The sequence below is a fragment of the Rattus norvegicus genome, chromosome 18 (assembly GCF_021556685.1).
Source record: "Rattus norvegicus strain SHRSP/BbbUtx chromosome 18, alternate assembly SHRSP_T2T, whole genome shotgun sequence".
Lineage (NCBI taxonomy): Eukaryota > Metazoa > Chordata > Mammalia > Rodentia > Muridae > Rattus > Rattus norvegicus.
In genome coordinates, this window is record NC_141551.1 from 18807068 (window position 1) to 18824229 (window position 17162).

Sequence of the window (17162 nt, forward strand, 5' to 3'; positions counted from 1 at the left end):
CCTTTCTTTAGGTAGACTCCCCATAGTCACTCATTTAGACAAATTCTAAAATCCTCTACTAATATTGTTTTATTTATGTTATACTACAAACATTAATTTCTAATTCTTGTCTCCTTTTGCCTTACCATACATTTCTCTCAACGTTTTCTCTTTCTATTTTATCCCATGCTCCTTGTTTCTCCTTTTTTCTCCCTGTCATCATGCCCTGTAAAATGTAGACGTTCTAAATGCACAAGGTCCTTTCTCTGTCATACCTTCTCTCCTGCAATAACACTACCAATTCTACCTGACACATCCATAGCTATCTGTGGAATAGACAAAGGATCGAATCCATGAATGAATGCATGAACCTATTCTGCTCTAAGAGCCAGCTTTGCATAGCAGGGCAGCAACCAATGCTGGCCATCTGTTCATGTTCTGGGTGTCTGACAGGCTTACCCTTGTCACTGCCTTACCTCACCCCCCCGCCCCATTGACAGTGATGGAGTTGACAAGATGTCAGCTGACCCTTATTGATTATGCATGATCTTATTAGCAAAACCCCTGGCCAGTGTGACCTAATCCTCCCTGGGCAAGTCTGTGATATATGAGGACCAGCACTTTGTCACTTGAGGTTAGGCAAACAGGCGTATCACTTAGTACCTGTGGTGTCCAAAGACACTTCCCCCTTCTGTGCCTTGGGAAAGACATCAGGAGAGTCAAGTAAAATGGGAGCAATAAGGGTCACACAAGTCACTGAGAGCTATGCAGGCTCACAGATTGTTATTTATTTATGTGCTATTTGATAAAATTTCATCGAGTGTGGCAGCTCTGTGAGGTTTGTCCCCATGAACAGAAATGTTGCTTGGAGAAGCCTGTTGAGATCCCTGAGGTCTGAGAGTAAGGTTCTCATGAATCAAATGCCCATGACCTGACTTGTCCTTGTCCGTATTTGTCCTGCCTCTCCCCCTTGAAGACAGTGCTACCATCACAAGATAGGGACTCTTTTAAACATGAGACCTAAGAAAAAGAAGGATAAGTTCTGTGGTAGAACAAATAAGGTCCTTGATGACATTGATGATACCATCTTGTGAAATACAAGAGGGAAATTTCTATGCCTTAAGGAAAGAGGGATGAAAAGTATGTCTCTTTTCATATATTAAGGCACATGTCTTTCTGTCACCATAAATTCCTTTTGCGGGACAGCTCTGTGAAGTGCACAAACTATTTAACTGGGTCTTCAATTGAACACATGATTCTTAGTCTCAGATATCTATCATCATAGAAAAATACTGAACAGAGAAGCTTGTGGAACTACAGGACAGGTCACTGAGCAAGGAGGCGAGAACAAAGACCATGGAATGTTCCATCTGGAAGACACTACCCAATGTCACCCTCTGCTTTTATAAGAGAGGAATCAATGTAATTAAAAAACATGTGCCACAATTGACCCTTGTAGCTTGTTTTAAAACAGAATATGAGATCAAGGTAAGACAAACATGGAGTCTTCTCAAAGTATTATATAAATTTGAAGAAAAGAATTGACTTGTGTCCAGAAATAGATGGCTCTCATTTTCCATACTCAGTATTTTATTGTTAATAAACAAGGCAGGAGAAAAAAAAAACTGTCCTGCCTCATTTCCGTTATCCTCTTTATGAGTGCTTTCCCCTGACTGAGCAGTCTAGACAGGACTGTTAGTAAATACTGCTTATTAAATGAGCATATCAGGTAATCTATATATCAGGGAAATGTTTGGGAATGAGTTGGGGCCGATGCTGCTGAATGAGTGTGCTTGGGCTCCTTAAACATACCTCAACAGCACCCAGCCTTTAATAAGTATTATGATCAGTGCTCTTTTTAAAAAGTGATTGAATTATTGCTTTTATGACTATACTTTTTATTAATTTTGGAAAGCTGATGTATCTTCTGATCCTGTCCGGTCCCTGTCAGAAGCATAACCTCTTCATGTACATCTAATTGACTACACTGATTATGCTCTAGAAGAGCAGCAAACAGGATTTCTGGTTTCCATACTGACTGTGGCAATGGCATAGGGGAAGGCAGAAGGGTAAGCTATGTAGGTCATTATAGGTTTCAAATGGTTTGGCAAGACAAGGAAAGAAGCCTTCTCCCAGTGTTCAGACAAACGATTGAGAAGGCATCCTAGCTCAGGTTAAAAATGAGACTTGAATGGTGTTCCAGCTGTAGATGTGTGTAGACGCATGTATGAATACATGTGTGATGCCTGCATTTGTATGTCTGTGTGTGTGTGTGCATGTGTGTGTGTGTGTGTGATGAAAATAAAATATTCTGTATATGTGTTAAATGACAATAAAGTATCCCCTCTGTGTTTGTATGTGTATTTATGTGTATATGATGGGAATAAAATATTCTTTTTGTATATATAAAATGGTAATAAATTATTCTGTGTGTGTGAATGTGTGTGTGTGTGTGTGTGTGTGTGTGTGAGTGAGAGAGAGAGAGAGAGAGAGAGAGAGAGAGAGAGAGAATGTGAATCATTGTCATTGTGTTTGACCTGCTTAAAAGAGATATCTGGAGGATTATGGTGGAAATATCTCTCAGGAGAATGGTCCCCAAGCAAATCTTGAAGTAAGGAACATCAAGGAGAATGGTAACAACAACAGCAACAGCAACAGCAACAACAACAACAACAACAACAACAACAACAGCAACAACAACAACAACAACAACAACAACAACGACCAAATGAATGTTCCATCCTTGAATTAAAAAGTCTGAACATTCTTTACAGATGATACATGGGAGCTATTCAACTCTAGACAACACCACCTTCTTGAGAAGTACATTGCTTTAAAGGAGATTAAGGGAAAGAAAGTCTTGGTTCAGAGAGTCAGAGTACATTCTGATTGTGCAAATTTTGTTCCCAGCACCCATCTGTCAGGTTACATCTACCTGGAACTCCAATTCCATGGCGTCTAACTCCCTCTTCTGGTGTCTGTAGGTACCAGATGCACATACATACTCTTAATGCACAGACATGAATACAAACAGATCATTTATAAATATAAAAATGACTAAATATAAAAAAGAATAATGAGTACTTTAATAAAGTTAATTTTTTCTTCACACTTTGTTATGAGAGGCCATTCATTTCCTTACCTTCTGCTAACTGCCCACCTAGGATGACTTTCTGATTCATCCAGGACCCCTTTCAGAAATTACCTCTACTGTGAGTCCCTCCTTAATGTTATTGCCTCTCACATTTGACCTGCTGGAACAGAAGAGTAAAGACAGACCAGAACATGAGTTCAACTCAGAGTTGAAACACAAACTGAAAAAGCTTGTCCCTTCATTTACAGCCATGAGATCTTGTCATTTGTGAATGGGACCACAACTCTGCTCAGACAACCTCCCAAAGATGTTATAAGGAAAAAAGAAATCCTGCATAAAGGAGGGAATTTAGGATTTTCAAACTAATCTCTATGTGTAATGTATACTCTTGGCACTTTTCCATGAGAAATACAAAGCAAGTCTCATAAAGATCAGGAAAACCAGGGAAGGTGCTACCTTGGGTTTCTGGCAAGCATGGCTTTTCACTAAGATTGACAGAAGTATGAAGCATCGTCTGAGACGCAAAACTGTCAAGAAGCTGTAGGTGACTAAGAAAATAGTGACCTGAGTTTAAGTGAAAAGTTGTTTCTTCAAGATTGAAACATTCTATCCTAAAAGGAAGTTTCTTAAGGCAGAAGGTAAACAAATCAACACCTTCAGGAACTCCCTGAAACTAAGCAGATTTCCCAGGTCCCTCCCTCCTAAGAATAAACAATAGAATGCTGAAGAGAGCTCTCAGACAAGTCAACTTGGAAAGAAAATTCTCAGATAAGCACAAACTACACAGAAAACTCTGAACCCAGAACAGCTTCCTGCCTGGAAAAAGCAGAAAACAGCTGAGCTGCCTGGAAGAGGTTTAGATCAGAGCCACTTGGAGAGGACACTCTGCAGTCTGTTGAACTGCTGGCTCTGCAGCGTGCTCCACATTCCAACCGTTATGAGCTGGTATCCATTTGGGGACACATTTTGGCGATGCAGCTCTCTGTGATGTGTTTCTGCTGTGGTAAGTAACTACTCGCCTACATTCCTGTGAGTGACCTCAGTACAACTCACTGTTTCATCAAGTTGTACTTTAGTCCATCCTGGGCTCCGTATCAGAGGAAAGTAGCTGTGAGTAGATATGTGTATCCTCTCCCCAGTAAAATCTTGACACACAACAGCAATCCAGAACTAGAAGCTCAGAAAAAGAAACGGAGGTCAGATACACAAAACAGTTTTGAGGTAACCTAGTTTTTTAATAATACCTTACCTTATCTCTCCTAAGAGGAGAGTTTTTTGACTGAATATATATACAGCTACAATAACGTGTGTGTGTGTGTGTATGTGTGTGTGTATGCATGTGTGTGTATGTGTGTGTGTATGCATGTGTGTGTTTGTGTGTGTATGCATGTGTGTGTTTGTGTGTGTATGCATGTGTGTGTGTGTGTGTGTGTGTGTGTGTGTGTGTGTAGTTGCTTGTTTCTATGTGTGCAATTGAATGGAAGGTTCACTTGCATGTGGAGGACAAAGGTCAACCTGAGGGATCATCCTTAGTATCAACCATCCTTTAAAAACATATGGTATCTCACGGAACAGTCATATGGCATTATTTATTATTATTATTATTATTATTGTTATTATTATTATTATTATTATTATTATATTAATTATGTTCTAAATATTCTGAAGGTTAAACACAGATCTCCTTGCTTGGAAAGCCAGCACTTTATCAACAGAGCCATGTCCCCAGCCCAGATAGTATATGGTTCTAAGTAAAATATTTCCAATGAAATAGAGTGTAGAAGAAAATTACCAAAACAACACAAAGAAAACAAGAAGTCCTGGAGTGTTTTTCTCAACTACCTCTGCACATGCATACAGGTACATGCACAAGTACATATAGATGCACAGGCCTCCATAATTCAATATAAACAAATCCAGAGAATAAAATGAATCCTAGAGACAGTGATACTTTGAAGGAGAGGATTTTAAAAGCCATCTGATATTTTGTTGCTCATTATGTGTTAACTCTAAGTTGCAGGTGGTATGATGTGACCAGTGAAAGAGTGATCATTGAATACTATGGAGATAGGAGTCTTGTCCCTTTCGCTCTTTCTTCCTGTTGCTCATTTGTCTACCTCCTCTGCTATTTGAATTTCCAGGTTTAATTTTCAAGCTCTACTTTCTCTATGTGTCTAGGAACCCCTGAGAAACTACTTACCTTTTGAGTAATGTTGGAGGGATATCTACTGTGATGCTGTGATCTGTCATATACGTGTGTAGCACACCCCCTCCCAGGGTCACACACCATCCTCTGGCAGAGATGAGAAATGTGAAACAAGTCCCTTTCCAGGTTACCCTGGAAAAAGTCATGGCCAAAGCTAATTCACATGTAGGAAAGGATAACTTCTTCGTTTCTATCAACTACATGGAGAGGTTAAATTATTGTAGGTCTCAGAGATACAACAGAGTCAATGTTCCCATGGTGTTTTAGAGTCTATTATGTGGACAAGGATAGTACAGTAGCACATGGTGCTAGAGCGTTAATGGGTAAGGAACTACAGTTCTCAAGACTGAAGTATGTAAACATGGACAACAGTGTCATTCAAATTGTAGTAAGAATCATTACTCTTCCTGACATTCCTCACTTCATGTCAAGTTGAACTGAGAAGAAGGTTCAAGTTAATAAGTTGCATGTAGGGGTTGGGGATTTAGCTCAGTGGTAGAGTGCTTGCCCAGCAAGCGCAAGGCCCTGGGTTCAGTCCCCAGCTCCAAAAAAAAAGAAAAAAAGAAGAAAAAGAAGTTGCATGTAGAACAGCAGAGTGATGTTAGGGTTAAAATTACTCAATTACTTATATATAGTGTCAGGTCAAGGTAAAATTTCACATTCTGTCAGTTGTCACTTAAAGACCTCTACCTTCTTTGTTATTGTCTTTAAACTTATAGAGTAATAAGATGCCTAGGAAATCCCATCCTTTGTTTACAGAAATCCTGTTCTTGGCCTTTAATGGCACAGACATTTGGGAACATGGGGCTACCACACTCAGGCTGAGAGTAACTCTGTATAAGCAATGACAGGTGAGAACAGAAAAATACAAGGGCACACATCTCCTTAGAGTTATCTAGGCTGTGGAAAACGTTCACATCACCAAGTCATTTTGTACAGAACACTTCATTTTGAATGAATCAGCAGAAGCAAAGAGAGTGCTCAACATGTATTTCTTTCTTTCTTCTTTTCTCTTCCAATATGTGACCTCCTTGAAACCTACTACCCAAGACAGCTGCTTAGTGAGCGGGGTCTAGAAATGGGAAAACACACTTGGCTCAGACATCATAATAAAGGCACAAAAGAAAGGCCAAGGACATACACGGTTCCTCGTCTTTGACATTCTGTCAATCTTTTCAGTATCTTTCATTATCACAGACAAATAAACTTACACACTATAAATTTGAATCTGTTTGATTATTAGTTTTGAAAAACTCTACTCACCAACCTGATATACTTTATGAAAAAGACATTCATGTAAGTTTGGTAGTTTGAACAACACTATTAGTTTGTTTTCTCAGGGGTGAGACAGTGACAAAATGAAAATATCTTCATCAAGCAACTTCTAATTCAGTTTCCTTTCCCTTAAAGAAGTTTTTGCCTGAGTCTAACAAATCTGTAAGAGTGATACTGCATATCACCATCTATCAATAATCAAACATTTACACAAAATTCTGCTTCTCATCTCCCTTTTTAAATTAATTAGTTATTTAAATAATTTTTATTTTATCATTTAAAAAATTTAGAAACTTACCTGTCAAGAAATGGGAAAGACAGGGATAGCTCAGTTGCTAAAGCTTCTTACTGAAGACCTGAGTTCATTCCTTATAATTCACCCTCACAGAAAACTGCAAATGATTAAAATATAAAATAATGGCAACAAATAAACTGCATCTGCAAAACATTTCCACATATAAACCTCAGAAATCATCATAGAAAAGAATACAGAAAGATTTAGAGAACCATAGAGTCAGAGAGTTTCCTCTGAATTTGTGTGTTCTAGTAATTTCAGAAACTACATCTATAAAAGCTCATCACTATGATGTCCCAAACTTTAGCAGAGCAAGGACAATAGCAATAGGTAATGTAACATGAACAAGTGATATAACATAAAGCTGTAACCCTAAACAAAGAATTGTAGCCAATTGAGGAAGACAGAGAGTGAAAAAACTAGTCTTCCCTTTGGAAGAACAAATGAATGGGTTATCCAATACCAATGGTCATCCCAGGAAATATACAAACCAATAACATCAAATACACAAGGTATGTTATATCTAGGAATATAATTAATAGAATTAAATTATTAGAATATAAAACTTTATATATAATACATGTGTATACATATATACATGTAGTGACAATTAAAGAAAAATAGGACATGGATTTGAAAGTCAACAGAGGATTATGCAGGAAGATTTGGAGAGAGGAAAGGGAATGATAAATGATATACTATAATCTCCGAAGTAAAAGAAAAATGTAAAAACAAAGGAAAGAAAATTGGTAGCCCAGAGACATCTAAGCAGGTGAGTCACTGAGGTTTCCTGGCAAAGCAGGTAGTGAAAACCAATGAGATACCCCATCTAAACAAGAAAACAGGGTTGGAGATTTAGCTCAGTGGTAGAGCGCTTGCCTAGGAAGCGCAAGGCCTTGGGTTCGGTCCCCAGCTCCGAAAAAAAGAACAAAAAGAAAAAAAGAGAAAAAACAAGAAAACATACAAAAAACAAACCAAACTAAAAGAGAACCAGGGTAGACAGGAATTAGGCAAGATATCTGAAATGATCCTCTAGCTTAAATATACACATGAAGACACACACACACACACACACACACACACACACACACACAGGCGCGCATGCACGCACGCACGCATGCTATACACACAACACACAAAAAGAGACACCCATGGGTGCGTTCTAAATGCATAATAAAATAAGATGTGAGAAAGTAAAACACAATGTCCATTATTTAGTTAGCAAAAATGTATCTTGAATTTGTCCATAACTGTCCAGAAGGAGAACACACCACCTACCAGTGTTATAGTGATTCTGACTGAGATGAGATTTCTCCACCTCAGACAGCCCAGTCTACCAAAGAGATGGGTAGGTACGTAAGCAAATAACATGTACTTTCTTGAATTTTCATTCTCGTTCTTGTCTAATTTTCTTAAATTTTGTGAGACATAAAATATTAAAAATTTACTACTTAGCCTCTAAAGATGATTGCTTTAAAGGTATAACTATCTTAGAGGATGAATTTGTTAAAATTACTTAATTTTTGTGGATTTAGCTCAACAAAAATAGTAACTGTTCCCGAAAGGATAGTAAGAGCATGTTAGTATTATGCTCCAAGACAAAATCAATTGTGTTTTGTTCTTCAGGGAAGAGTGTAATTTTCTAAGTGTGCATACATATGAATTAGTGTCTACTCCCTTGCTTCTTTGCTTTGTTTCCCTGCAGAACTGTGCTGAGAAAAGTTCGTGGAAAATAACTTATCTCTAGAGAGCTTAAAGTAAGGGGACTCTGGACCTATTATTATTATTATTATTATCATTATTATTATTATTATTATTTTCTGTTATTTGATGGCCTAAGTCCAAATACAAACAGTATTAACACAAAATTTAGAGAGCAAACCCACATCCTCAGGTCTTTTTTTCTTTCAGGCTTTCTCTAGGGACATGGTGCACAAGTCTTGGTGAAGTCATGCACCTCAAAAGCTGTCGACCTGCTATTTTTGTGTTCTTCTGAATTGAGGACAACAATAATTTAGCAGCATTCACTGTTTTATTCACCACATAACCTTTGTACACAGTAATCAAATTCTGACTAATCCATGGTTTTGTGGCGAAATCAGTTGCCTGCAGGGATGCAGTGCTGTTTACAGGCAACCCTGAAGGGAGGCCAACAATGAATGTATTAATTCTAAAGTGTAATAGTCATATCCAAGCCAGTCACTAAACTAAGCACCCTACCTCCTGCCCAACCAACAAAACAGAGGCTTTTGTTGATGGTTTAACCCAAGCTTTATGGAAAAGAGTTATTTTTAAATTTCTGTGTTTATAGCTTATTCCTGCAGAATTGTGATTATTATGGAAGGGAGCACAGAGTTTCATATCTTAAAAATGAAAATGTATATTTTTAATTATTATCAAGGTGATCTCTACTTTTATTTAAAAGTATTCTGCAAACATACCTATTCCCCCTGGCCCAAATCAAGGGAGTAAATGACATATACAAATGGAAACCACATGTTGGCAAAAAGCACTAAAATCAAATTCAGCAACAAATATATATTTAAGGGATGTGCATGATAATTTTAATGAGAAAATGTTGGACATCATAATATGCAGAAAGTTGTTGAAGTCAATTATAAAAATAATATGAAAATAATATAAATTTAAAGAGACTTTTAAAAAATAATTAAAATGTACGATAAATAGGAACAATGCTAGTAACAAAATAAAAGTAAGGTAATATTTTAAATGAATTAGCAAAAACTGAATGAACAATAATATGTCAGAATTCCAAGTAGCCAAGCTTTATATTATTGGTATTAGTTGCTATCTGTATTCAAAACATACAGGTGCGTTGAAATAATTCTATGTAAATTTGTCTGTTCCTTATTTTTGCAGAGGTAACCAAGTGTGTAAAAAGTAGTCTTAGAAATAGGCTACGACCAGGAACAACCTGTATATTCATATGCCTGGCAAGCTGAAGCTCCTAGGTGGAACATATTTGTTGATAAGTTGTTCACAGGCACCTCTGGGTGCTATTCGGTAAGAGCTCTCAATGTTGAACAAAGCAGCAAAGTGAAATAGCAGTTATATCAGTATTGTGAATAAAATGAACTATTTGTGTTAGAAAGTGTGAATGAACGAGTTGAATGTGAATGAATAAGCGGTTCTGAACTCTGGAAATCATTGTCCTATGATCAGTCTTTCCAAACAATTAAAATACAAATGGGACGTCTCAGTGTGGTTTTTGGAAACCATTTTCCCTACACTTTGAAAGCTTTACTGAACACACACAGTGTTAAATGCATTGTGTGTGTTTGTGTTTGTTTGTGTGTGTATGTGTGTGTGTGTGTGAATGTTCATATATTTGTGGGTGCACTCATCCATGCCTGCATTTCTGTGACTATCTTTTATCATCATCAATATTAGCTGTTTTGTGTAGTTAGTTGTCCAAAAAGTCCCCACGATCCAGATATTTGTGCTAACTGCCACCAAGTTCTAGGAACCAGGACACTGAATTCAGGCCCTCATATTTGTACAAGAAGGACTTCCGCAGTGAGACATTTCTCACTTATACATACATATGCACACACACACATGCACACACACATGCACACACACACACACACACACAGAAGCTCCGGTGCTTGACCATTGAGTAAGAGATCTTGCTGCTCAAGCATGAAGGCCTGAGCCCAAATCTCCAGGATGAATATACATATCTCTCATATGCATATTTATTCAGTTTTATGTCCCTGTTTGTGTTTATATGTGTGTCTATATTTATGAGTGAATGTAGTATATGCACATGTGTTCAGATGTATGTGTCTATACTCTAGTTCATGTATCTATGTGCATGTGCGGAGACTAGAAAAGCTTGGTAAGTATCTTATTCTATGTCTTCCTGCCCATTTCCTTAAGAAAGCATTTCTTATTGTATCTGGAGATCTGATATTGTCCAGTAGCTCCAACAATACAACTATCTCTTCATCTTCCACAGCATTGAAGTTACAGTCATAAACAGGTCTAGTGGTTTTGGGGCTATAGTTATACTTTTGCTCATTTTGTATTTAGATTTTTTTTCATCTTTATTAACTCAAGTATTTCTTATTTACATTTCGATTGTTATTCCTTTTCCCGGTTTCCCCCTAACCCCTCCCTCTCCCCTTCTCTGTGGGTGTTCCCCTCCCCATCCTCCTCCTATTACTGCCCTCCCCCCAACAATCACATTCTCTGGGGGTTCAGTCTTGGCAAAACCAAGGTCTTCCCCTTCCACTGGTGCTCTTACTAAGCTATTCATTGCTATGTATGCAGTTGGAGTCCAGGGTCAGTCCATGTATAGTCTTTGGGTAGTGGCTTAGTCCCTGGAAGCTCTGGTTGGTTGGCATTGTTGTTCATGTGGGGTTTCAAACCCCTTCAAGCTCTTTCAGTCCTTTCTAAGATTCCTTCAATGGGGGTCCTGTTCTCAGTTCAGTGGTTTGTTGCTGGCATTCGCCTCTGTATTTGCTGTATTCTGGCTGTGTCTCTCAGGAGCGATCTACATCCGGCTCCTGTCGGTCTGCACTTCTTTGCTTCATCCATCTTGTCTAATTGGGTGGCTGTATATGTATGGGCCACATGTGGGGCAGGCTCTGAATGGGTGTTCCTTCTGTGTCTGTTTTAATCTTTGCCTCTCTATTCCCTGCCAAGGGTATTCTTGTTCCCCTTTTAAAGAAGGAGTGAAGCATTCACATTTTGATCATCCGTCTTGAGTTTCATGTGTTCTAGGCATCTAGGGTAATTCAAACATTTGGGCTAATAGCCACTTATCAATGAGTGCATACCATGGGTGTTTTTCTGTGATTGGGTTAGCTCACTCAGGATGATATTTTCCAGTTCCAACCATTTGCCTACGAATTTCATAAAGTCATTGTTTTTGATAGCTGAGTAATATTCCATTGTGTAGATGTACCACATTTTCTGTATCCATTCCTCTGTTGAAGGGCATCTGGGTTCTTTCCAGCTTCTGGCTATTATAAATAAGGCTGCGATGAACATAGTGGAGCATGTGTCTTTGTTATATGTTGGGGCATCTTTTGGATATATGCCCAAGAGAGGTATAGCTGGGTCCTCAGGTAGTTCAATGTCCAATTTTCTGAGGAACCTCCAGACTGATTTATTTTGCTCATTTTAAATTCATTCTGGGGATTTAGACTGAGGCCTTCATGCTTGGGCAGCAAGGTTACTCACTGGTTAAGCTCCTAAGTGCCTCTCTCTCTCTCTCTCTCTCTCTCTCTCTCTCTCTCTCTCTCTCTCTCTCCCTCTCTCTCTCTCTCTCTCTCTCTGTGTGCGTGTGTTTCTTTTATGAATAATTTAATTTATATCCATAACTTTCTAAAATGTTCATGTGTATATTTTGAAGAAAATATTATTATACTTTTCCTATCTGGGAACAAAAATTGATGACAGAAGTGTGGACAGTGGACTCTCCTGTTATTAAGGACAACATATTCTAGGAGAGGTTCTATGTCTTATGCAGTATAAAGAAACAACAGTAAAATGCTCCCATGCTTACTGCCCATTCCTTTTCTGCTCTGACACTCACTCTTGCTGCTTGTAGAAACCATTCACCTGAAGAGGGAGAGAAAAATAATCAATGTCCAGCTTTGGAAGGAAGGGCCCCGCTTCTAAAATAGCGTTATCGGAGACGAAAAGTTTAAATTGAGCAGAAGTTCCTGTAAATCCACATGCACCCCACCAACTTCTCACATGTATTATCGAGAATGGTCTTCCTGAGACTAAGTCCGATGAGAAAGGGAGTCCGAGGAGAAAAACAAACCAGGAAAGCTCTCTGTCCAATAAACCTTAAAGACAAAGAGATGAACATGCCCAACCCCCCAAATCAACTGAAACGAATATCCTGTCAACATTTCACATAAAGATAGACTCAGTTACAATCATAAGGCTACAAAGATCTTTGTGCCAATGTAGTATTTTTGGTAAAAGGAAAAGCAATCTGATATTTAACTGAAGAATGACAGCAAGAAAAGGTTTTGTTGGATTGACTAATCTGGTGAGGGCGGGACAACATAGCCAGGTATGCCTGGCATCTAGCTCTTAGAAAGAAGTGGAGGCAAGAATAATTTTAAGAATCAGGCTGTCTAGCCTACATAGTCCGGCCTCCTCTCTCTCTCTCTCTCTCTCTCTCTCTCTCTCTCTCTCTCTCTCTCTCTCCTTCATATATATATATATATATATATATATATATATATATATATATATATATATATATATGACACAACCCTCATCAATAGCAAGCTAAACACTATGTGCTAATGTCCGAGAAAGTGGGAAGAAGCCTTTAAAAAGGGTTATACAGTAGCTGTAAATCAAAGCACTTAATGTAGAAACCCCAGCGCAGAAGCAAGTTACTGCCTGAAAAAGCTGAACTCACAAGAGATATTGGCTAGGGAAAGGAATGCCTTTTGAAATGATATTTTTTTTGTACATCAACAAAATCAATTGCTAATAGCAATTTGAAGGAACAGAAAGTGTCTGGGGTGGAGGTGATACTGCATAGAACAGGCAGAAATTCTGAATGATGAAAAGCTCATTCCAGAAGCAGGCTATGTACACCAGTCCACCCCCTGAATATTTACTTACACCTACAGAAGAAGAAAAAATAATTGGAAATCTTTACTTTGAAATAGAGAGAACTTCGGGCTCAGTCAGTTCATGATACTGCATACATTTCCGTCAAAATATAGGAAATATAGTTTACAAGATGAGGGTACTAATATAGTATTGGGTCAACAGAAAAATAAACATCTCAATTAAAAATGGAGATAAAGACAGACAGTATTTGAAAAGCTCTGAAACAGACAGAGGCTATCACTTTGAATTTCAGGATTCCATTCATGCTTCTGCTCTCTGACCCTGCTTCCACTCGCTGCATATTTTCTTACAAATTCTATAAATTGTACAGAACATATTATAATTTTCTATACATGTACATACACACACACACACACACACACACACACACACACACATATATATATATATATATATATATATCATGCACATACATATATATCACCTCTTTACAAAATATATATCCATAAGGGAAAAAGGCAGATAATTTGTGGTGAATTTTTTTTTTATTATTAACTTGAGTATTTCTTATATACATTTCGAGTGTTATTCCCTTTCCCAGTTTCCGGGCAAACATCCGCCTCCCCCCTCCCCTTTCTTATCGGTGTTCCCCTCCCCACCCTCCCCCCATTGTCCCCCTCCCCCCAACAGTCTAGTTCACTGGGAGTTCAGTCTTAGCAGGACCCAGGGCTTCCCCTTCCACTGGTGCTCTTACTAGGATATTCATAGCTACCTATGAGGTCAGAGTCCAGGGTCAGTCCATGTATAGTCTTTAGGTAGTGGCTTAGTCCCTGGAAGCTCTGGTTGCTTGGCATTGTTGTACATATGGGGTCTCTAGCCCCTTCAAGCTCTTCCAGTTCTTTCTCTGATTCCTTCAACGGGGGTCCTATTCTCAGTTCAGTGGTTTGCTGCTGGTTTAGCAAGTACCTAATGCTTTGACTAGCTTTCAAATTTTTATAATGATAAAATGGACAATAAGTCAGCTGGAATGTCTAGCATCCATTTCTTAACAGTGGCACATAAACATAAACATCTGACTAAGTGAAAATGAGTGGGGGATACAGGGTCATGGATTATTCTCGAAGTTTCTTTCTAATGGGTTTTCTTTGGAATCAAGTGTCCCCTGTGTTTCCTTGGAACAGTGGGATATGTCATGCCTGAGCTAATTTTATTAACTATTTGGAGGACTGTGTAATGTAGAGCAGTTCAGAGTTGGAATTCTGGGTCAGATTCATGCCTCTGCAAGGGACACTGGCCTTCCTCCCATTCTAGATTTGACAGGCATGACCTCCATACCTCCAAAGTTGCTAGTACAACAACAGAAAAACCTGTTGTGGGGAGGCTTTGAATACTTTGGAAGTAAAAGGGGACTGTCTTCATGCCATCTCCATGACAATTTATTTTAGATGTGTGTAAAACTGAATTTGCACACTTGCTTAGATTCTTCTGTGGGATTCTCCACACCCGCAAGTGGCTACAAGCAAAGGAATCCTAAAAGGATCAGAACTTCTGTGTTTTGGTTACAGAATTACAGACACAGAGTTTCTAAAGCCTTTTAATTGAACTTATTTCCGGAAAGGAGAAGGAGGTGGTACCATTTAGAATCTAAGATGGTCACATCAGGCTTTAAGTAAGAGTGAAAACAAAAACAAAAACAAAACAAACAAACCCACAATAGCAACAACAACAAAAGAGTCCTGATTTCCTATTTCTAAGCACCCAGAATGTACATACCCGGAGAAAGAAAGCAAGCCGAGCAGGTGCATTTTCTAAGGCCTCCTTTAGCTGTGGAAATAACCACCGACAAATAAGACGAACCTTTCTGAGCAATGGAGAGGCATGATGCCTGAGGTACATATCAGGAAAGGGGAAAGCATAAAAACGGACACAAAAGTAGAAAGGGCCCGAAATGAGTAATGAGGAATGAAAGCAATCTGAAAAGAACACCTGCTAGACTGACAAGGTAGAGGGATTGGGGATGCAAAGTAAGATAAATGCTGGTCTCCGAGTTATGCAAGATTGACAGCACAGAGGAAGAGGTAGGTTTGAGCTGGGGATGCAGGTGACTACTCAGGAGCAGGCTTGTTTCATTGCAGGCTTGAATCAATGCTATGCAAAGATCTATGATAACCACTGTGCCATTTTGTCGATGCTCAAAATAAGCAAGAAGAATCAGGAGGAGAGATGGTAAAAGGCTGAGAAGTTGGGTCCATCTGTCTTTTCCTTTCCTGCCACGGTTGTTATTATTATAGCAAAGCTGTCCACAGGCACAATCCATTCTCTGGCTCGGAGTTTCTAGATAGGAAAATGCTTGTCAGCTCTAGGGCCTGGGTTTTACGTTAAAACTTTAAGTCAAATCTTTTCTTTCAATACACTGCAAGCTATTTTATTTCTCTTGCGTTAATTGTTTTAATTTTGGACCCTGGCCATATTCAGCCCCAATGTCTGTTATATCGGTCTGCTGTAGCTGTTTATTAGATCATTACCATGGTAATCTTTGGCTGTACACATTGAGGCATGTGTCAAGATAAGTAAGCTCTCATTTCATTTTTTTCTCACCTTCAAACCTATCCCCCAGTTCTCTGTAGTTTTAATTGTGTGAGTTCTTTTTGTTTTCTCACCTTTAATTTTACAACATATATCTTTATTTAGCTTAACCTAAATAGGGTGTAGAAATTTTACAAAATTAATAAGGAAAAATAAAGAAAGTTGACAGACACCTTTACAGACTAAATAGAAAGAATGTGAGTTTCCTGACGTGTGGATCTTGCAAAAAGTTACACTTCATTTAAGGTGGGGAGTTCCAAAAGGGCTATCCAGAATGGATGAAATCTTTTCTTAAGGGCATCTTTGAATACAAAATAAACCTTCTTCACCTATAGCTCTCTGTTTCTCAGCAGAGGGCCAGGCACTGGTACTGGGAATGTTCACATTGCTGGCACTATGTTACTTGTAGAAACAGAGGAAACATTTATTTTGTCTTGTTTGCAGTCCATCATGAAGGAGGAGAATGGGAAACTGGAAATTCACATTCTGATGATCAGGAAGACCGACAACCAAAACCAGGGCCTAGGGAATTTTCAATTATAAGTTAATTGATATATTAATTATAAGTTAATAATAAGTTAACTCACACAAGTGTCTTAAGTCCACCAACAATATAGCTCCTTCCATAGTCTCCCAAATGGTGCCACCAGCAAGAAGGCTTTCATTTAAAACATGAGCCTATGACAGGACTTCATACGAACCTGAACTGCAGGAAGTAGTACAGGCATGAGCTTGAGGCATGGAGATAGACACAGACTTCCCTTCACCCTATCAGAAAGGAAAACACTACAGAATAAGACTTCTGAGTTTTTAGTTCATGTAAATAGCTCTGTATTCAACTTTGGTCATCCTCAGCAGACTGGAAAGGGAGCTGGCTAACTCACTGGTAGGAATTTACATTTATCTGATGCTATTTAGAATCTCTCAGTATAGTTTTACCCTACATGGAATTTTATGGAATACTCAAGACAAGACCAACAAAAAGAAGATAAGTGACTTGAAATTACTTATTTAATATCTGCTTTTGAGTGATCCTTCTTTCCACGTTCTACTGATTGTGTTTGACTTATGAGCAAGACAAAGCACCATTGTGGATAAAGCTTAAACTTGGCAGTTGGGTTAGTTGCTCTTGAGAAGAGTGCCACACAGCT

General features: G+C 38.5%; 1 long non-coding RNA gene across 5 annotated transcripts in view; it reads right to left on the reverse strand.

Moving 5' to 3' along the window:
* Positions 1-738: 738 nt before the first annotated feature.
* Positions 739-17162, reverse strand: part of LOC102547510 (uncharacterized) — a 205739-nt gene continuing 189315 nt past the window's right edge. For 2 of the 5 annotated variants that reach the window (XR_015642492.1, XR_015642489.1), the window contains 5 exons: positions 16713-16779; positions 12386-12441; positions 6853-6946; positions 4127-4243; positions 739-999 (listed from right to left, as the gene is read on the reverse strand). This is a non-coding gene — a long non-coding RNA (uncharacterized LOC102547510). Of the gene's footprint in view, positions 1000-4126; positions 4251-5273; positions 5412-6852; positions 6947-12385; positions 12442-16712; positions 16780-17162 lie in introns of those variants that run through there. The other 3 variants (XR_015642490.1, XR_015642493.1, XR_015642491.1) reach the window with 3 other exon arrangements.